At 37.1% G+C, this 24,117-nt stretch overlaps 1 protein-coding gene across 8 annotated transcripts in view; it reads left to right on the forward strand.

Annotated features, from left to right (window-relative positions):
• The window catches only part of magi2b (membrane associated guanylate kinase, WW and PDZ domain containing 2b), a 129,328-nt gene that overhangs the window by 27,336 nt on the left and 77,875 nt on the right, over positions 1–24,117 (forward strand). The window lies entirely within an intron of this gene.

Below are 24,117 nucleotides of genomic sequence, written 5' to 3' on the forward strand. Positions count from 1 at the left end.
TGACAATCCTGATGAGGAACCTTATCAGAATTGTCCAAACCAGGTGTGATGCAATAACTGTAAGTTATACGTGACAACCCATAAGCTGCCGTCGCCATCTGACCTCGACAATTGACAAGCATTTGAATGATTTTTATATTTTTGGTTTCTGTTTCTGAAGTGTTGCACAGTAGCTCTGCACATTGTGAAATCTCACTGGTCCAAAATTCTGCACTTTATCACTTGAATTAAACATCAACTATCTTCTATGCAGTTTTGTATTTATAGTGTGGACAGAAAAAATGCTTGTCACAATGTACCTAGTTAGGACACAGGAAGTGTCCTTGTTTGTATTTTGGTGTTTTTGGTAGTATATTTTTCTAACATTCTCCTGGTCGGATTATATGTATTAATGGAGCTTGTGCTGCTTTTGTACTTTTGAATGAACTGTTTGCTTGTTTATTTCCTGATGGCTCTCCAAACTTGCCGAGAGATCTGTGAGGAAAGGTACTTGCAGCTAAAATGAGCCAACCTGCAATATTGGGGAAGTTGTTGTTATTGTTGTGTGGGGGGTTATAGGAGAGACTTGGAGACATCCCCTCCCTGATATGTCTGGGTACCATCTCAATGTATGATGCAACCAGATAGAAAGAACCAATATGGCTTATTTTGGTTTAAAAGCATTTTGAATGTATTTTTCACTCCGCCAGATGTAATGAGGACATATTGTAATTTTGTGGAAAGCATCAGGCTACAGTTTGAGGTAAATGACAAGAATGTTAGCAGTGTTTCGAAATCATATGTAACAAATTTGACTCCTACCTCAGTTTGTAAAAACCAACAGAAATGTGTTGACAGTAAGGCACTGCTACATCTGTGGAGTCGATGTACACCGTTTACAAAGTGTGTTTTTGTCAATGAGCTGAACTGTATTTTAACCTGGATTATTTCCCTCATTACTCTCATTTGGCTGGATTGATGCTGACAGTCCCAAATCTTGAGAGATATCAAGATATTGTGACAGCCAAGGTTGCTATTTTTGCTGGCTAATGTTGGTTAGTTGCCTATTTGAAATGAGTTATTGTGGCTAGTTGTAGCTAGCATTAGAACATAAGACTCCAATCATTGCATGTATGTGCGTGTATGTGGTTGTGAGTGAGCATAAATATGTTGACATTAACTTCTTTCCTTACCAGCCACTGTGGCTAGTGGTTTCCCAAAGTTTCTAGCCATTCAGAATTTTCACTGGCCGAAGTTTTGACATCGATACCATGGGGAAAATAGGCCATATTTTTTTCTGCAGCAGGTATATTAGGCTGCTGTCACATTCTGACAGAATGCATGGATCTAATATACTGTTTTGTATGCATCTCAACTGTTTAAAAAACATAACTGACTGTGTATATGTTAATACTAGGGATGCCACAATTATCAATATAATATTGAACCGTTCGGTATGGCATTCACGGTTCAATATGCGCTTGTGAATTGCGTTTTTTTTTTTTTTCAGTTTCAGTTTCGCATTTAATCAAAGGAAATGTATATAAGATTGTGGCCAACACTGGTACTGCAATCACTATCCCCTCTCCCCCTCCCCCTGACTCGAGGTTGCCAGATAGGCTGCAGGATCAGCAGGAACATTTGCAGCTGCAGCTGTGGTAACAAGAGAAGATCTGGCAGCCCGGATGCCGAAACACTACTGACTTCGTGATTGGTAGATAGGTGTAGGGGGGAGCTTCAGGCCAAAACAAAACATGTCAACATCAACATCAGTTGAGGGCTGCAACAACAACTTTTAAATGACAATATCTGGCCGGACTACTGTTGTCAGTGATATAAGTATTTGAAATTAACATGATTTCTTAATGTTTAGTGACATATCAGGGCCATTTTATGATTAATTGAAATACATTTCTTACATGCAGTTCCTTTAATTATTTTTCTACATATTCTATCATTTCCCTCCATCCCAATACTGAACAACGCCACATACATTTACATTACACATTAGTGGTAGAGTTCTACTCACAGAGCACTATATTTATTCACAATCGCAGAAGTTCATTATTTGCATGTGTTTTAAAGCCTTGCCAAAAACATTTAATTTGTGTGCTTATGAACTGTTTTAGCATGCGCTTTTCTGAGCGAGAGCACTAAAAGCCTGTCAAACGTGTAATTACTGGACTTAAGTAGTCTTACTGTGTTAAAACGGTCAAATACACACAAGGTTAACATAAACACAGTCGGTTATGTCTGAAGTGAAAGTAAAACCGGTGTGTGTCTGTATAATAGATGCTTGCAGGTCTTAAATTGACAGCAGCGCAGCCTAGTTAACACGCTGCCGCTTGTCCTTAAAGGGACAGTTCGCTCTAAAATTGTCATTATTTACTCACTCTAATGTTGTTCCAAACCTGTATTAATTTCTTCTGTTGAACACAGACAGTTGAATACCAGACAATGGTGTCCAGCAACTGGTTGGTTTCCAACATTCTTCAAAATATATTTTATGTCCAACAGAAGAAAGAACTTTATACAGGTTTAAAACAACTTCAGTGCCAGTAATTGATGACCGAATTTTTGAGTAAACTATTATACTATACCTTTAGTGATTAAAAATACGACAAAAGACAAAGAGAAAATCACTCACTGCTTGACTGAAAAACTTTAATACAGTAGCTTTAATTAGAATCAATGTATATTTTAAAGTGAAAGTGAAGTCTAAGTAGAGTTTTTTTTTTTACATTTATTCATTCAATTTCATGTTTATATGCTGCTGTACAGCCAGTGTAAATCTTTATATGTATTTATTTAATATTAAACAATACACAGGAATGTGTACACGTTTTTTTAAAAGTAAAGTTCTAAGTTTAAGTAACGTTTTTCAAGTCTTTTAGGTAAAATAAATAAAAAGTATTGCAAAATAGTATTAACCTCTTGCTGTCCCTGTCCCCTAAGAATAGAATAACAAAAAAACGAATGTGACAAGCCATCAGAACCGAACCAAACCGAAAACCATAGTTAAAAAACTGAGGCATGTATTGAACCGGGGACTAACTGTATTGTTGCATCCCTAGGTAATACTCACCAAGACCAGTTTAAGCGCAGTAAGCAGTGAAAAATAACTAAATTAAGATCTGAGAGGTGGCCTTGTGTTGGATGTGAGCACAAAATCTGTGGGATGTAGTCAAATTAAATGCAATACATGCAATCCCATGGTGAAATTCAAGCCATGTAACACTACAAATAAAATGAGTGAGTAAGAGGAGGCGGGTTTGTTTCAACTCTCTGTCACAGCCTATATTTTGGATTTATTCTATGGGAGACGAGTATCAGAAGCATTTCAGTATCGATATGTTTCGGAGAACATATATTTTTAACAACACTACATTGTACTTACGTTTATTATTTTCAGATGCCCTTTTAAAAAACTACAATTAAAAAATGTATATATTATATTAAACCTCCCAAAGTAGCTAGTAGGAGTGGCTGCATTACGTCACTATTCGCATAATCGCATAATCGACTGGGTTTACATGAATACTGTACTCATCAAGGCAGCCGTTTTGACATATCTGTGTGTGTATATTCACAATGTTGAAGTGGCCTATTAAATTCATTCAGATATTGTGTGTCGTTGCGATATGCATATTTGCAATATAAGTAATTTTTCACTGCGTCATTACAAACAAAACACACAATTACCCAATATGCATTCAAAATGTTTTAAAAAATAAATAAAGGTTGTCGATTCTCAAAAATGTTCATTGTATTTACTAAAATGTTTAATTTCAATGAACTCAAAATTTTAAGGCAACCAGGTAACTTATTAAAAAAAAAATGTTTTACTTTGTGCGCACGCACGCACGCATGCACAGAGTGGGAGACATGCACATATACATATGTGTGTGTGTGTGTGTGTGTTGAGAGGCGGTAGTGAGATATATGTATATTGAGATTATAGATTTTCACATAGCTTATCTTCTATCCCTTTAAATCAAAACAAAAACAAATTGCGAAACAATGATGCTTCGGTCAACTCTCCTCACTCACTTCACTTGTTCTTCCTTTCCTTTCTTCCTTCCTCTGTCTCTCTCTCGCTCCCTCTCTTCCTCAGCCTAGGGTTTCCAAGGCAACCACCATTTCCTCTCCAGGCTGGCCTGCTGATGTTTCCCCCTCCCCCTCCTTAGTGGTGCACAAACACATCACAATCACCAACCGGCTGGATGAAATGATGCCTTTGATTTATGCCTGTGCAACGCAGTCATGAGCGTGTATTTCTGGAGCTATTTCTCCCATACTGAGAGTCATTAGTGTAACTGAACAGCTTGCTATGAGATGTTTTGGAGGCTGAATTGGAAGAGACAAGACAAGATAAAGCGATGTTAAACTGTTCATTTGTCTCGTGAATGTTAAAACAGAGGAGGAGAGTTAGAACATGACCTGGGTAACTGAATATGATGGTGTTGCTTTATTAAAAACATGCCAGATAGAGTTGGATTGTAGATGATGTGAGAAATGGGTGTCGTCAGGATGTTATTAGACTACATGGTGGTTTAAAATTGGTATAGATTTTTGTTCTCCTCCTTTTCAGTGCAGAAAAGTGTTCTTCATGGTTAGTTTTCCAGCTCTTTAGAAATCATTCACTTGTATTTTTTTATTTACTGACCTTCATTTTTCACACTTTACAATGTCTTGGGCATTGAACCGGATAGGCCAGTCCCTGCTATAGTGCTGAGAATGCAACATGCATTTGTGTTGTGCACTGGATTTGTGTCCTGAGTTTGGAATGAAATGATGCATCAGTTCAGGCTAGTGTAGCTAGAAGCGTTTGTGTTCACATGTTTGTTTCAGGCCTTTCGGAAACGATTCCTGCTGGTCATGGCAACACAAGGTGTAACTACAGTACATTAGATATCTGATGTGTAACTTCACTCTCAGCTGGGGATCGCTGCATTGACATGGCTCATTTCACAAGTCTCTTCACTGTCACTATTAGTCGCCACACACACGCTCAATAATTTCATAACTGGGTTTAAAGAACAAGTCTTTGACATGACAAGTGTGCTTGCCTGTGTGAAATGTCTGCTTAATTTTATTTTTAATTTAGATTTTAGACCTTGCTTAAAGGTGAACTATGTAGTATTTTTGCAGTAAAATATCCAAAAACCACTAGGCCAGTGTTATATATTTTGTTCAGTTGAGTACCTACAATATCCCAGATGTTTCCAACTATTTGTAAATTGTGAGAAAATTGCTATTTTAACTAAGGACAGGGACGTTGCAGCATTGCATTTGAGAGAGTCGCCTGTCAATTGCGTCATATCTGCGTTACCCTCGGTTTCGGCTTTTATTTGGCAGGAGCGCTTTACTCTTAGCAGTGTGAACAACTGAACGCACGGAGTAAAGTCATAACATCGTTTTAAACACACTTAAATGTATCTAATATGATAAACATAGCTACATTACCTCAAAATCATAACCGGAAGAGCGGATCTGTGCAGGTGCCCGGCAAATGAGTCCCGTCTCGTCATAATAAAAGTCCCGGTATTCGCAAGGCGGGTATTTGTTTAACAATTGCTCCAGCAGCTTTGCTCAGGTCCATAACACTCGATCCTGCTCTGCTTTAGACTACAGTAACGTTAATAACCGCATGCATGAACGTGATTTCTGCCCGAGTCCTATTTTTCACCGGCTGTGATGAGAAGACCACATCTCCCAAGATGCTGCGCTCACACTTTGCGTCATCAAACTACGCATTTGTTTTGAATAGGCGCCCTCCAGTGGACAAAAGCTGCATAGTGCACCTTTAAGCTGTTAGACAGTTTTGACAGTTACTTTTGGATGTTGTATAGTGTCTTGCGCTGATATTTATATAGATATTTAGCTTTTCATTTATGCGTTGACAATTGAAATGCAATCAAAATTAAGACATTTTAAAACAAAATGTAATTAATGCAAAGTAACTATTTTTCCTCGCATGCATCCTGAGGAAGTCGTGTGACAACAGTAGGGCTGCCATTAACGACTAAAGTAACTAAAGTTGCAAGTTAAATATGTTTTTAATAAAAATTGTTGAAAATTATTGTGACAAATTAGTCGGTAGATTAATCGATTAATCGACAAATTAGTCAATAGATTAATCGATTAAGCTGCCGACTAATTTATCACAATTTTATTTAAATTATATCATTTAACTTGCAACTTTGGCATTCAGTAGTTCTATAAAAAATATAAATGTAAACAAGCCCTTGACAAAATGTAAAAATAAAAAGGTACAAATTTGTAAACCAACATAAAAACGAGAATATCTATTATATAAATACTTTGTGTTGTCACTATACTAAAATTATTACTTCGATACGATACCAGACTAAAATACCTTGATACCGATACTGAATCGATAGCACACCAAAAAACAGTAAAAGTAATTAAATAATATGACAGAACTTATTATTCCTTGTTTTATTAAATATTTAATTAAAAAAAATATTGAATCACTTGGCCAGCATGTTCCTGCCCTGCTTTTTTTCTGCATAGTCACTCTGTAAATGAACTATGCACTGACTCTTCATAAATATATTAAAGTCAGGCATGGGGTGATTTTCTATTTTCTTTTGTTGTTTGATTAACATTAAATCACACAGAATATTATACTCGTTCCTTTAAGGCCTGCACGGACCAAATTCATTCTAACACACAATTTCTCACTCAACTCTGTATACGTTCATTTAAGACATACCTGACTGTGTTTACCTGAATACTCGCCAGGATGTGCATTTTTACATATTTTTGATCATTCAAACCCAATAATCCGCAAAACTGACGTGGCGATCTGTCTGAGGCGTGTGCGCAGAACCGTGCGCTTTAGGTCCAAGTCCGGCAGTGCTCCACTTCATTTTCTAATGCGAGCGCAAATTAAGAAATACTGCTCTTATTAGAGTGCTTTCATTTTTAAAGTTGTTGGATTTATCAATGTGTTTAAGTCAATGTGAAATTGAAAACCCTTTTTATATTTAGTTCAAGGGAATGCTGGTTTGGTTTCTTCACTTGTAATTTCACACAACATATGACAAAGTCAAGGACCCCTTCCCTTCCCCCTCTGCTCCCAGAGTTCTAGTATTTCACTGTTTCTCTTCTGCATCAGCTGTTATTTCCACCAACCAAACAGTGACAGTGCAAAATCATGCTTTAGTCTCACTTGAGGCTGTGGCACTGTCGGATCACGTCCGTCACTTTGATGAACGGACGACAGAACGCATCACGAAAGGGCCTGTCCTTCCGCGGGGCAGTCGGAGGCCTGTATTGTACAATTAGACTTTCATATTTGTTTTCTAACCCCCCACCTCGTATCTTCTACATTCAGCCAAATGCAATTGTCGCGTCCTGCTGGTAGCGTGCGCCTACTTCTTAGCAAAACCCCATTAGTATCTGTCAGCCATCAACCAATGATATATAATCATTTTAGACAGTTAGCTGTTTGTGAAGTGCATCGACGGAAGACGAACAGACATTTGTGTGACTAACAGAGGACGAGGTTGTTGTTTTTTTATGGGTTTTGAGCTGTCAGAAGATAATCTATTTCCTATACATGTTTCTAAAGGTTGTTTCACATGAATTGTGGCATTGTTTTCCAATGCAGTGAACTCCATGCATTGTTGATCAACTGTAGTAATGGAAAGTTCAGCCTTCAACTTTTGACTGTTTGCACTAACTTTCCTCAAACCACATTCTGTGTAAATCTTGCAAGATTTGCTTGTGGTTTGTTATAGAAAAGTAGTGGTGTCGTGTCACAATATACTGGTATTGACGATAATATTGATATCCTGTTCACCCACCTCCGCGTCCTTTATCCTGTCACTATACAGAGTTGCAATAATTTTGCTAGTCCAGAAACTGGAAAGTACATTAACCTTGACGCCTTTCTGTGTTTTGTTATATTTACATCCCTTGAGGCTTTTAGTCAAAAAATGTGCTCATGAACTATGCATTTTAATTTGGATATGGCATTTCTTGGATGACAGGTTAATGTATTATTTGTGGTGTTAAAGTTTATTTATAATACTGTTGAACTTGACTTGGTACTTTCTCTCTCCTGGTTATTTCTTAGGCACAGTCAAAGAATAAGCCAGAGAAAGCTAGAGACTCAATTCTTGTGCAAAGAAATGATTCATTGACAAAAATAAAAGAAAGATAAACAGAAAGTTTTCTATAGATATCGGGATATATCGTTACCGTGAATTCTTTTGGCTACGATAACCTTGGTGTGCAATTTCTGACATCGTGACAGCCCTAGTAAGGATTATTGCCAAAATAGCCTTTTATAACGATTATCATACTGATTATTTTTATATTTAAAGTCGAAATGAAACATTTTCTTTCCTATTGTGATGTATCCCATAGTGAAACCACTTCTTGAAGAAGGATGTAGGACGGGACTTGATTTTGTCCATTAGGAATTGATTGGATCATTGGATCAAAATTGATTTTTTTAGGTTTTAGTGTGACAAAAAAATGACGACTGGAATGTATTAATGACTTGATGTTAAAGGGTAAGCTCACCCAAAAATGAATATTCTGTCATTAATTACTTACCCTAATGTCGTTCGACACCGTAAGACCTCCGTTCATCTTCGGAACACAAATTAAGATATTTTTGTTGAAATCAGATGGCTCAGAAAGGCCTCCATTGACACCAATGCCATTTTCTCTCTCAAGACCCATAAAAGGCACTAAATATGTCGTTACGAAGCCCTTCTCACTACAGTGGCTCTACAGTAATTTTATGAAGCGACGAGAATAGCTTTTTTGGGCCGAAAAACAACAACTAAATGACTTATATAGTGATTGGCCGATTTCAAAACACCACTCCGAAAAGCTTCGGAGCTTAATGAATCAGAATGTATCGAATCAGCGGTTCGGATCATTAAAGTCACGTGATTTAACCCTTTAAAGTTTGACATTGTATATTCAGATTTTTGGCTTGAAAGAATCTTTGCCTCAAATTGCCTTGATTATAGTGCCTTAAAGTGCCAGAAAGGTGTTGACTCTACGAGTTGCTGTTCTTTAGCGGAGAGTTATAGCAATGCACAGAGAGTCATTATACATTCTGCAGGTGTGCACTGCTGAACTGTCAGGTGGACAAAATATGGGTCTATAGATTCCACTGGAGACGCTTGGGACTGAAAAAAATGACATCTCAAGATCGCAGAGACAAACATGCTGTATAATCAGCAATGGAGGGAAAAAGGACATTGCAAGTTAAAAAGAAACCATTTTTTAAGCTTTTTTAAAAAACTCTAGTTTGTGAACTGGAGATTATAATGGGATCACTGTTGCACCTCAAGGCACAGTTTCATGTGCTTGCACACACAGGTAATTGCGCAGACAACTGTACACACACCAGACCACTGAGTGAAACGCTGAGGAGTGCTCTATCCAACCGTGAGCCTCAGCTCTTCCCCTGCCTCTTCAAAGCTTCATAAAATGAACAAGCAGGACATCTGAGTCATCAATTACTGAATCATATTCTCCATTTTTTTACTGTCTGAATGCTTTTAAATCATAATTTAAACATCAACTGGCATCATTAAGACAGATTCCGTGCACAAGTGGACGTTTCTTGTGAACGTTAACGATGGATTTAAAGATGTGTGGCGAAAGAATATCAACCAATCAATTTTTTGACTTGAATGGTGGATTGTGGATCTGCTCAGACCTTCACACAAGCTTTTGTTTAAGGTTCTTCTTTGCTTAATAAACCATAGCACACAACAACATCTCGCTCTTTCTTGTTTTGATACGATAAAGAAGAAAATTAAGTATTTGGATACCTTTTTTGAACAGTAGCATCACAGTAAAAAAGACTGGTGTGAGTTTGTTCACCTTTTTTGAGGCTAAATTATAGCGAGTGAAGCGACGCGACGGAACCCACAATTCAGTTCAGCAACGGATGATGTCACCCATTCAAAGTAAATGGGAAGCGTTAACCCCTATGTTAACCCCTCTGAATGCGGCGTAAAAAGCATGGTCCATCCATTTAAATGGTATTAATTTGATTTTATAAATATATTTTTTAGTATTACACAATAATGGGATAGATAGACAGACACCGCCAGAGCAGTGGAGATGTGTTCTCTGGAGTGACTGATCACGATTCTCTGTCTGGCAATCTGATGGATGAGTGTGGGTTTGGTGGTTGCCAGGAGAATGATACTTGCCTCACTGCATTGAGCCAAGTGTAAAGTTTGGTGGAGGGGGATTATGGTATGGACTTGTTTTTCAGGGGTTGGGCTTTGTGAGAGTTGTGTGTGGAGGAACTTGACTGGCCTGCACAGAGTCCTGACTTCAGCCTAATAGAACACCTTTGGGATGAATTAGAGGGGAGACTGCGGGCCAGGCCTTCTGCCTGACCTCAGAAATGCGCTTCTAGAAGAATGGTCAAAAATTTCTATAAACACACTCCTAAACCTTGTGGAAAGCCTTCCCAGAAAAGTTGATGCTGTTATAGCTGCAAAGGGTGGCCCAACTCAAACCCTATGGATTAAGAATGGGATGCCATTAAAGTTCATATGCATGTAAAGGCAGGTGTCCCAAAACATTTAGCTATATATATATATAGTGCGTGCGCGCTTGTGCACGTGACACACACACACACACACACACACACACACACACACACACACACACACACACACACACACACACACACACACACACACACACACACACACAGTAAGTCATTGATTCATTCATACGGCTGATCATTTCATTCAGGAATTAAATAAATGACTCTCTTTATGAATGGGCCATTTTAATTATTCGTTCACTTGATTCATTCAAAATGTAGATTCATACATACAAACCTATACAAACCAAATACTGTGTGTTCCTCTGAGACCCGCAACAGTTCTGCTCTGGCTTTATAGGCAGTATTTTCGTTGAAAAAATTTAGAAAAAAACAATTGTTTTAAATTTAAAAAAAAATCACATTTGCACTTGTGCTATTCAGGACAAAAAATAGCAATTGTGTGATATTCTGACCCTTATATGTGTAATATTGCTTAACTATATCAAATGATATAATGAAAATAAGAGAAAAAACGTTTTTTGTTTTACATTTTTGCTCCAGTATCTTGTATGTTATTTGTCAAGCAGTGAGTTTTTGCCCTGCATCATGTTCGTCACCAATCAACTGTATGAAATATAAGATGGCATGCGTAAGTCTGCTGCAGGGCGTGCATATGTGTGTATGTATGTATATGAATTTTTTTTGCAGTTCTCGATAGCAAAGAGCAATATACCTGAATCGTGAATCCGTAAAGTAATTCAACCGAATCAAGCTCTTGAGGAACAACATTAAGGCCTATACTTTTAAGGTTTTTCCTGAAGTGCCACAGCATCAGCTTATGCACATCATCTCAATATGGGAGAGATCTTGTGTTGGTGTTGTCATATTGAGTTTATTGAACACGCTATATTAAAGATGGATGACGGAGCATCTTAAGCTTGTTTCCTCAGATCAGCTTTGATCTGCTCATAGACTCCTGCTGTTTGATTGACTCCTAATGCAATCGCAGTATCATTAGTGCTTGCTGTCCTTTGATGTTTGAGGGAGATGGCCAATCAAATAATCAACCATTATTCTTCGCCGTACATATTGCAAAATGAAGACCGAAGACGGTATGCTGAACTGGAAGAAATAAACATGTTGTAAATCCACTATAAACATGTTTATTAACAGTATTTTTGCAATGACTTTTACGCAACATGCAATAGACTACTCAAGCGAATAAGTCACAGATTGTTTGATACATGATGTCCAACTAAATCCAGATGTACTGATTTCAACAGTTTATATCTACATGTTTGGGTATTTGGAGGACTAGGAGTGCCACTTAAAAATGAAATCTACTGTAGGAATCAAACAATTTAATAACTCAAAAAATACAAATCTAAATAAATAAGACGTTTAACTTTGTTAGATTTAATTACATTTTAAATATGAATAAAACCATTTTAAATGTTTATTAATACAATTTTATTTAATTTAACAATTTAAAGAGAAATCTAAATAAATGTCGGTCCCAAATTAATAGATATTTAAGTTTTAACAATGCAGTAATAAATGAACACATTTTCTAATTAACAAATAGATCAAACATTAAAAATATGTCTTAAACATGAATTCAATGTTTTTTAATGTGTATGAATTATTTTAAAATAAATAAAACATGAATTAAATACTTTAAAATGTGATTTTTTTTATTTAAACATAATTATTAGACAATATTATTATTAATAATAATAAATCATTTTAAATGGCAAGTAAATAAAGCGTGAAATATTTTTTTGTTTTGATGAATTATGAATTTTTCATTGTGATATTAAGCTACATTTTAAAACAAACTATTTTAAATGTCTATTAATGCATGTTTTTTAAAGGTGAACTATGTAGTATTTTTGCAGTAAAATATCCAAAAACCACTAGGCCAGTGTTATATATTTTGTTCAGTTGAGTACCTACAATATCCCAGATGTTTCCAACTATTTGTAAATTGTGAGAAAATTGCTATTTTAACTAAGGACAGGGACGTTGCAGCATTGCATTTGAGAGAGTCGCCTGTCAATCGCGTCATATCTGCGTTACCCTCGGTTTCGGCTTTTATTTGGCAGGAGCGCTTTACTCTTAGCAGTGTGAACAACTGAACCCACGGAGTAACGTCATAACATCGTTTTAAACACACTTAAATCTATTTAATATGATAAACAGAGCTACATTACCTCAAAATCATAACCGGAAGAGCGGATCTGTGCAGGCGCCCGGCAAATGAGTCCCGTCCCGTCATAATAAAAGTCCCGGTATTCGCAAGGCGGGTATTTGTTTAACAATCGCTCCAGCAGCTTTGCTCAGGTCCATAACACTCGGTCCTGCTCTGCTTTAGACTACAGTAACGTTAATAACCGCATGCATGAACGTGATTTCTGCCCGAGTCCTATTTTTCACCGGCTGTGATGAGAAGACCACATCTCCCAAGATGCTGCGCTCACACAATTTTCGTCATCAAACTACGCATTTGTTTTGCATAGGCGCCCTCCAGTGGACAAAAGCTGCATAGTGCACCTTTAAATGAAAAAGATGTAGTTAAATATGTAATTGTAAGTTTGTATTACATTAAGTGGATATTAAAATTCAAACAAAAATGTTAGTAACATTTCACAATTCACAACTGAATAAAATAGTTGTATTTACACAAGTTTTAAACCAAGAATTAAATAGTTTTAATGTCTATTAATAAATCATTTTAAAATTAACATAAAACCTGCATTAAATATTTTGAAATCGTATATATGTAGTTATGACTTTGTAATGTTATATTTAACTATATTTTAAAACAAAACAGTTTTAATTGTCTATACATTTTTGCATGCATTTACCTTTTTATGTTTGAATTTGATAGTTAATTGTTTTATGTTGAAGTGGCACTTTTAGTAATTTTCTCCATATATATTCTGTTCTATGTAGAGTAGTTATCATTTGGATGCCAATGTGATTCCTCTCATCATGTAAATAAAATTTCATTGTGGCCACTCCATGTTTGTAATAGTTCTTAAGGGTGACTCCAGATACATATTTTTATATTTTATGGGCATTTTGAAAGAGAATTCATGTTCACTTTACATGGCTTTGTGTTGTGTTGCAAGCCTGTTGTAGTTCTGCTACTGTGTGGCTTTAACGGGTTTAACGGAAACCCTCTGCACTTCTGGAGTTTGCTGGATTTTCTTAACAACAACGACAACAACAACAATAAACTGTTTGCCCACTTTCAAGTTTGCAGAGATTCCAGCTTCAGGCAAAAGTTGGTTGCATAACATCCGTGCTGTTTACAGATGAGATGACTCACTGTTGAGACACTGAGAGCGTTTTGAGCTGTCGTCACCGAGTCCGCTTTATACATACGTGGGACATCAGGGTAATAAAGCATCACGTTAGGATGCGACACCCTAAACGTTGAGAACAGAAAAATGAGTCGATGCAAGTGCTCTTCAGCGCAGACTCGTTCGAGTGAGCTCGTCAGAACCGCGTTGGCTTATGGCTGTGTTGGGTGACAGAATGAAACTCTTAAATGGCCTTTCAATCCACCAGAGACTCTCTCTCTCCCTCAGCCGGGGCCTCCCCGACGTCATCCTGATGTATGAGTCTCCTCATCCTTCATGGCAGGCAGGCAGAACACTCAGTTAGTGATGGGATGCTGCGATACACTGGTGCTGGGTCTGGTCAGCCGAGGCATAAATCAAAATGAAGGCATTGAGATTTAGGATTATTTACGACTTTTCAAACATATACGAGATGGAGACTATAAATTCTTGTTGCACGAGAGGTGAATAAAAGGTGAAATAGAATGTTCTCTCAATGTGTGTGTGTGTGTGTGTGTGTGTGTGTGTGTGCGCTAGTTTGGGATGTCAGCTTTGAAACAGTATGCCAGTGTAGTAAACCACTGGTCATGCATTTCAATCTTCTTTTTACACCAAGTGAAGAATGAAAATGAACTTCGCCAGGAGTATATCGGGGCCTTTAATGAAGTCATTGATCTTACCGTGAATTTATTTATTTTTAATAAATAAGACAAAAATATTGACTAAGAACAGGATTTTTTGAAGCGTAGCACTATCAGCACGGAATGCTTTAGAGTATGACAGTGTTAGTCACAGTTAGTCGCTCGCCGCCACATCTGACCCTCCGTCTTAAAGCCCTAGGTTTCTCTGATGCAAAATATATTCCTAAAGCGTTCTCTGTTTCCTGCCACCCTTCAAGCGCTTCTCTCACAGGTCAGCACATGACAGGAGAAGATCACTTATACAAGACGCTGATGATGGATGAGAAAGCTAATAAAAAGGGCATTTAGTTGTGACTTATGGGGTCAACAATTTTGTGTTGAGTAAATGTATTGATTTTTCTGATATTATTTTTTTCCACTTGATTGAACTGAATCTTAGAATCCCCCAAATTATTTTTTTAATATGCCCTTTTCACTGAAACATTCTATGCCATTAAATACCAGTTACTACAGTGATCATTCCTAAAATAAATATATAAATAATATTAATAAAATATAATTTATTATTATTAAAATGATTATAATAATTGTTGTTGTTTAATAGAATAATAATAGAATAATACAAATTGTATATCTTAATAATATTTGTTGTGGTTATTAGTATTATTATTATACATTCTATCTCTAATACTACTACTACTAATAAAATTATGAATACAATTTATTACATTTTTACAATTTAATTAGAAATAAACAGAAAACTCTTTGAAAGCGATACTAATATTTTTTTATTCATTTATTTAATAATACATTTAGTTAGCAATACCAGTAGTAACCATGTTTTTTTTATATATATGACCTGACCTATTCAGGCATAGACTCCGCTTGACCCTTGAAGGTGTGAAGATGTTAGCAGCAAATCATTTAAGTCCTATATGTTGCAAGGTGAGGCCTCCATTGATCATGTCAGCATGGGCACCCGAACTGGTTTGGGCGATGCAGCCCCATATGCAACAAATTGCGATGCACTGTGTATTCTGACTTCTTTCTATCAGAACCGACATTAACTTCTTGAGCAATCTGAGCTACAGTAGCTCATCTGTTTGATCGGACCACACAGGCCAGCTTTTGCTCCCCATGTGCATCAGTGAGCCTTGGCCGCCCATGACCCTGTCACCGGTTCACCACTGTTCCTTCCTTGGACCACTTTTTATAGATACTGGCCACTGCAGACCGGGAACACCCCACAAGAGCTGCAGTTTTGGAGATGCTCTGATCTCAATTTGGCCCATGTCAAACTTGCCCTTAAAATGTCCACTTGCTGCATACCCACTAACAGGTGCTGTCGGTTTAAAGGTCCCGTTTTTCGTGTGTTTTTGAAGCCTTGATTGTGTTCACAGTGTGCAATATAACATGAGTTCATGTTTCGCGTGTAAAAATACAAAGTATTTTTCACACAATTTACTTATCTGTACACCGCTGTTTCCTCTGTCCTAAAAACAGCCTGATGATTTCCTTGTTCTATGAAGTCCCTCCTTCAGAAACACGTAACGAGTAGGGGTGTTTCAAAAAATCGATTCACAGAAGAATCTAGATTCTCATTTGCAATGATTCAGAATCGATCTGAAATGTACAAGAATCGATTTAATAAATTAATAAAATCAGCTGGCTGTTTGTCTCCATTTTGTAACTAGCCTATACGCAACGTAGAGTCCTGCAACGGCATAAAAGTGGCAAATTGTGACATATATAAAATCATGGGTGGGGATGTGGGCGGATAATTAACTCTGTGCGGGCGGGTAGTAGCGCGGATGAAAAATATGTGCAATATTTCTGTGGCGTGGTGGGCGAGCGAGAGAGAGAGCGAGCGAGCGAGTGAGACCGGGGCGTGCCCACGTTACTTTCGTTTTGTTTAGTTAAAGTCTTTTAAATGTTCGCCGGTTCCCGCCTCCTTCTTCCCCCTCGAACATACTGTATTACAATTTCTATGTCCAAATTACCATTACACATACACGCAACAACGATATGCCATTTGAACCATTGCGTCACCACCACTGCAACAGTGCAACTTTTGTTAATGCCTCTCGTAGCCCAGTCGGACCGAGCGTTGCAGGAGTAGCAATGGATGAAGTAAGTAAAGTTGGTGAGTGGAGTATATGAAATTGTTGACAATGAGTCTTTAAAGGCAGAGCCTCTTTGATTAGCCCATTCATGACGCTGTTGATGTTGAGAGGTGCAAGATAAAAAATAAAGCATTTTAATTTAAATGATTTTAGCATGTGATTCATCACGGGCATGGGTCGGGTAACGGGCCAAATATTAACGGGTCTGGGTGGGTGCGGATTTAATTTTGATATTTTGAATATCGTTTTGAATCGAAAATCAATTATGAATCGAATCGTGGCCTCAATAATCGGAATCGAATTGAATCGTGAGATGGTAAAAGATTACCACCCCTAGTAACGAGTTCTGATTGGGCCAGCACTTCCCGTGCTGTGATTGGACAGCAGCTAAACGCACTTTGCCCGGAAAGGTCCCGCCTCTTACCATAACAGGGAGATGCAAGCGCTCAATGTGCGCTCTTCTCCAGCACTTCCTGCTGTAGTCCAAACCGGCCGTTTGCTGTAGGCGTTGAACTGGAACTTCTGTTAAATAAAATATCTCGTTTGGCATTGAACTTTGAGCTTTATAATTTTATAGGTATTATTTATGCTCTAACAGCAACATTTCACATTAACTAAAGTGTGAACGATGGAATCATGAAGAACAGGACCTTTAAATACTCAGTCCTTCTAATAGTGTCTGGTTATATTTTGAGGCTACTTCATTAGGACTTTTCATTGGGAGTCAAATGTATGTTTCCCTCATCAAGTGAAGGATCCCTTTATTTGCCCTGGTTTTCTAAGGCATTTGATGGCATTCAATCCATTACGGTTCACCTACGATGTGATGAATCATTGATTTAATCACTCAGAAGAAGCACAGCAACATATAGCCATGATTGAAGGGCTGCTTCCTGCATCATATTCAAAACGCAATGCTGGCTGTATCGAATCCCCTGGGTCATCCGATGTAGGCTCATTCACTTCAGAGCACCGGTATCTCACATATCCCTTTACCTCTACTCACCCGCAGAGCTGTTTACCTCCATTTAAACATTAGCAATTCAGCGCACAGAGCGACACTGGGCTTCAAGGTTGGACTGACCGCAGATTAGAGGGAACACAATCCCCCCACGTCACCGAGTGTCATTGAGGCTGCAGGTGATTACAGGCAAATTTCAACCCTTCAGCCCTGGCACTCATCAACCCCTCAAACGCATTCACAGATGGTACATAAGGGCAGGGCCTCGGTGTCAGCCTTCACCCAACTTCAACACGCCGAGAGTCATTTGTGATGACTGGAAATATATTTGAACACTCGATTCTTGCATTAGTTTGCCTGCTTATATGTTACACCTACTTGAACTTTTCAAACAGCTCTGCTGTTTGGTGTGGCCATTTTAAGTGACAGGAAGTGACATTTTAGCCCTGCCCTCTCCAACTCATGCCATTTTTATTGTTTTAGGCTGCTCTATAGATTTATATTTTGATAAGACTTTAAAGGGGTGGTAAATAGGCTTGTGCCGATATCAATTTTTCATGTTGCGATTAATTGATGAAGTTTTATCACGATATCCAATATTATCACGATATTGAAATAAGTTGCAAAAAAAGTGTTGCCATAGCATAACAGCTTTAAGAACTATTTTTGTAAGAACAAAAATAACTGAATGTTTAAATACAATAATGCACCAAAAATATATACAGTTCTGGAAAAAAAATTAACAGACCCCTCTTGAGAAATCAATGTTATGTGGTCTCTTGCTGTAAAAGTACAATTTTCAAACAGTATAAAGTGCAAAAGAATTAGGCTATAAAGGTAGGCTTACAAATCACAATAAGGTCTCATTAGTTTATGCATTAACTAAGATTGAGCAATAGATACATTTGGTACAGAAAGTATAATGTTTTTGGTAATGTTAGTTAAGAAATAATGATCATTGTTAGTTTTATCTTAGGTCCATTAAAAAAGTTATTTTGATTTTAATGTTATTAAAAAGTAACTAAGAAATTAACATAGAATGATTAATTCTTTATAAGTATTTTTCATTGTCAGTTTGGTAATAATGAATTAACATGTTAACTAATGAAGTCGTGTCTCAAAGTTTTACTGAACAATAACAGAACGTTCTAATTATTAGGGCATGTTGAAGTCCAGATTAAAGCATACAAATGTTTAAGTTTGAAAATAAATAGCCTATTAAGTCTTTAAGTATTGAGTATTTGGTGCTGTGATGAATAACATTGAGATTACAAAAACGAATGGCTGTTTTAAAAACTACACGCGTTTTGTTTGTTTGCTGGTTTCCGGGGTAACCGGCTGCATTCTGCAGTTCATCAGCGCCCTCTGCTGTCACTGAGCGGCACTTCAGCAGCGCGTCTCCTTCACCGGTTCAGTCATGTGCAAACGCTCGTTGGGCTTGTTTATATCTGAGCGCGTGTCCCTTTGACGCAGAATACAGTGGTGTTGAGCATTTATACGGTTGATGGGCAAAGTATTCTTGAGTGCATTATAAAAAAAATATAAATTGTTAATAAATTATTATTTACGATATTTTAAAGTGCCCACGATAACAATATCGTGCATATTCATTATCGTGATAAATCGCATTATCGAAAATCGGCACATGTCTAGTGGTAAAACACATTCTTTTGAAGGCTTGATTGCGTTTGCGGGGTGCACTGCAGAGGTGGAAAGTAACAAATTACATGTACTCGCGTTACTAGAATTTTAGAATTTTACTACAGTTACTACAGTTTTAGAAATCTGTAATTTTACTTAAGTATGTTTTGTTTGAAGTAGTGTACTTTGCTACATTTTAATCCGCATCCGTTACTGAGTAAAAAAAAAAATATATATATATATATAATATACGCCTTTAAAGACTATATTAATATGCCCTTCCGCAATCCGGAAACGACTGCATTGAATTGAAGGGCAACAAACGTGCAGAAATGATCATTAACATGTCATGACAACTGAATTCATAATGCCGAATTCACGTTAAACATGCAAACTGATGGATGCATGAATAACTTGAAAGTAGCTGTACAATAAATAAAATCGCGACATGTTCTTTCTTATTAAAGCGCAAAACAATATGATCTCTGTGTGTTCTGTCTCTGTGTGAATGAGCACAATCCTACATTGAACTTGCAACGATTGTGAGCTTTTCTCCCTAAAATGTGCAGCACAGAGAAGATTTAAATTTTAACCATTGATCCCTAACTCCCCCATCCCTAGGAAGGCTGAACAAAGTGGACCTGCAATCCAGATGAAAATAACAGTGTTTCGTCGGTATTCCACGACGATCGCACTCCAGCCTACTATTCCACAGCAATACAAAATGGCCTCATCTCCCTTATTTAATATTCTTGGAGGAGGGGTTTATGTAAATATTGGGGCTGCTGATGTCAGCTAACCTGGAGGAAAAGGCTGTAGTTCCCTACCAACCATTTGCTGTAATCCTTAGAAATTGATTTCTTTAAAAGCAAATATCTCCCTTTGCTTTAAAGGTGTCATGAACTTGCTTTTTTCTTTTTTTATACTGTTGTCTGAGGTCAACTAATGATGTTTGTGTGGTTTTTATATTTAAAAACATCATAACTAATAAGTAATAGGCTATTTTTTACACTGGTTTTGAGGCTCTCTCCCAAATCCTGGGTTTTGATGGGCGTGACACACTGGAGACTTGGAAGTAAACGCCCACGGCTAGGATTGGAGATATTTGCATATTTAATGAGCTTCAGCTCCCGTCATATCTATGCCCCTGTCAGTTCAGATGAGGGAGGGGTTGTTTTGAAAGTGGCAACCGGAATGATTCAAGTACGTCTTTATCAAACAAACAAAATGATTTATTTTTCACCCAGCCATGATTGAATAGACTATTATTTTTGTATTACGTAGCCTGCACAATCATTCGATATAATCGCGAACCGCGCTCCCATCAAATGTCAAGTTAAGAGAGAGAGAATAGCAGAACAAGAAAGGAATTTCCTTTCTTGTTCTGCTAAGGAATATTAAGAGATTCATCTGCCTGCCGACAAGCTTCCGTTTTGGTAAAACACAGCCCCGGGACGTTGGGTTTTGCAAGCCCTGGCCCATACGTGTCTGAGTCCAGCGTGCTAAAGGTATGTTCTGTTAGACATACACTTAAGCAATATTATCTATAACAATGCAATACTATTACATATAAAAACACGCTTTACTCATGTAAGTGTGTTGCACCATTTCTCCTGTCGGATATAGAATAATAGCATTGTGAGATTTGTTTATAAATGATCCTGTGGTAAAATTAAGTGAACACCACTGTCTTCCCCAGGTCAGCTGGAACTTCATTAAAAATAAAGTTCAACCACACATTCCTAATATTAGTATCCGAAGGAAGCTTATGTGTTACGACTGTGTTCTTCCCATAGACTGTAGGTTCTTCCACAACCAGGAATGGCGCAATATCTTGCTATATTCTTCAGCATGTTTATTGCTGCTGGCTAGTGTGATCCGATGAGTTGGTGGACGGGGCTACTAAAAATACACGTGCTTATTATTCTGTATAGGCGGTGTTTCGTCAGTTGATGACATCAAGATGAGAATGCGATCGCTTTCTGGGCCTGGTGTCTATAAAAGCTTTTCTTTAACTAACAAGGACGTTTTCAGCTCTGAAACTTACAGGATAATCTTATATTACCATGACCTTTTATATATCAAAAGCTCAAGGGAAAGTTGATTTCTCAATTTATCACCCCTTTAAACTTTTAATGTAACTTTGCAGATGTTGTTAATGCTCAAACACCAACATTACACACTAGCTGAAGTTAAAAAAGTGAAATTGTGTTTTACCACCTCTTAAATATTAAAAGTAAATAAAATCCAACTTGCATTTTAATGACTATATATTAATAATGAATTAATAAAAATTTTGATTATAATACCATATATTAGTATATTATTAGCCTTGAAATCTAGACGCACCCTAGCGGCAGCAAATCTAATCTGGAACTCTCAATACCCTTCTGAGCTGTAATCGCCAAACTCTTGCTGGGCCAATCACATCGTGTATAGAGTCGGCGGGCGGGGCCATAATGACGACGGCCGAGTTGCGTTTGCGTGCTTCTAGTAAACACAGAAACTGGCGAACGGCGGTCTTTCGAATCAGCTTTGACCACAACTCTGGAAGACTTGGAGTTAAGCTTTTCTCTGAGAAAAGAACAAAGAACGGCACTGAAGTCATTCTTAAAAAGGGAAGATGTGTTCGGAGTTTAGCCGACCGGATACGGCGAATGTTTAATCTATCAACAAGCTCAGTTTCACCTTCATGCTCTGGTTGGTTGTAGCGCTATCCTATCGCGTGCAGAGGGAGTTTGAAAGACAACCGTTTATCCCGCCCCTCAGATTGAGCCCTGTCAATGGTGAGTTTCCAGACCATACATCTTGATGTGGGTCTGGCTTGTCAGGCTAAGGGAAGCATTAATTATTATTCACATCATAAATTGTTTATTATATTATAATTAATGTATTTATATGGCATAAAGTACTGAAAAAATATATAATATATAATAAAGTAATATATGAATTGAATATATAATAAAGTAATCTATACTTTTTCTTAATATTTATTTATATGTAGTATATATGTATATGCATACTTGCATCTATCAGTATATGTACCAAAAGCAATGTTTTTGTTCTGTGTTATTTATTTATTGCATAATAAAAGCAGTTGCCAGCTAAGCACTATAGCATGTGGACTTTTAATGGCATAGTTTTTATGCATTTTTCTCTTAATGGAAAATAGAAAATTAGTTTGTTTGGTTTAGATTTATGTTTCTGCATCACAAAACATTATGAATATTGTTTTTTGCTGTTGTTATGATTCTTGTCTAAGGCTTGTCTGGAGAATGTCTGGAGCATCAGTTGTTGTCAGGGCTTTGTTTAGCAGGTGGGAATGTCATTCACTATCCAAGTGCTCCAAATAGATGCTGGTGATGACTTTTGAGCAGAGAATTCCTAAGGAGATGAATCGAGACAGCAAGAGGCTGAGAATGAGCTGCGGTTGATAACTATGGAGTAAAGCATAGCAGCGCTCTGAGAGGCAGAGGTGCCTTTAGTATCCTTGCAGTTGATCGGCTTTGACAGGGAATTTGAAGAGGACGGCGATGCCTCAGTAAGTGTGAAACAGTCGCACCTGAAAGATTGTTTCACATGAGGGAAGATGAAGCTAATATAAGGAGGTAATCAAGCAGACAAATGAAAACAGGTAAATCTGGACACAGCTGGACACACACACACACACACACACACACACAAACACACACACACACACACACACACACACACACACAGAGAGAGAGAGAGAGAGAGAGAGAGAGAGAGAGAGAAGGGGAGAGAGAGAGCGGGAGAGGAAGAGAGAAGGAGAGAGAGATACGCATACACTAAGCCAGTTTCTATGCACTGTTATAATCAGATTTAGCTCATGGATGTATTTAATCAGGGCTCTTCAGGTAGACATATGAGCAGATGTATTAGCTGGGACAGATCAGCAACATAAACGAAAATGGAGACAAAATAAAACATGAAAATATTTATGGTCTTCAAAAAGGTTTTTTTTTTAAACACTAATCAACTACAGGATTTTTTTTCTTTCTATTTTTGTCAGTGAAGATAGTAAACATATGACTAACTGATATTTATATGTTTTATGAATCATTTTTGTAGATACGTTAATTTAATGAAGGCTACCAGGAAAGCGAGGTAACTACGTTTATTACATTATTCACAATATGCACACATTTATTACTAATTTATGCCTATTACTGGCTGAAAAAAGCTGAGCTTTTTTATTTATTGAAGGCTACAAATGGAAATATATTAATTTACAATATGTAGCATTCATTATTAATCTTAGGCTATGCCTAATCTGAAGAAAACAGCTTTGTTAATATTTCTTATTTGTTAATTGCATTATGAATTACATTACATAGGCCTATTTTCAATTAAAAATTGTGAAATTAGACAAAATGGTGTTAATTTGCCTGAATATTTGTCATTTGTTTAACATTTCTGACTTAAAGAAGCAGCTGTCTTAGTTTGATGAAAGCTGTCTTAGATGAAAATCTTAGTTTAGCTAAAGTTTGTGCTCAGCCTCAGCAGCTTCTGTGAACATAAAGCCCGCCTACTCTGATTTGATTGGTTTTCTCAAATCTTTTGACATTGACGAGTGGTGACAGATCACTGAGGCTCAGATGCACACACCTCTGCGTCTGACATGCGCTTTCCTCGGCCCCGCTGCAGATTGAAGAAAACACTGATTAACACAGATCATGTGTTTTAAAGGTATATATATATATATATATATATATATATATATATATATATATATATATATATATATATATATATATATATATATATATATGTATATATATGTATATGTGTGTGTGTATATGTATATATATATATATATATATATATATATATATAT

Source organism: Pseudorasbora parva, chromosome 25 (assembly GCF_024679245.1).
Source record: "Pseudorasbora parva isolate DD20220531a chromosome 25, ASM2467924v1, whole genome shotgun sequence".
NCBI lineage: Eukaryota > Metazoa > Chordata > Actinopteri > Cypriniformes > Gobionidae > Pseudorasbora > Pseudorasbora parva.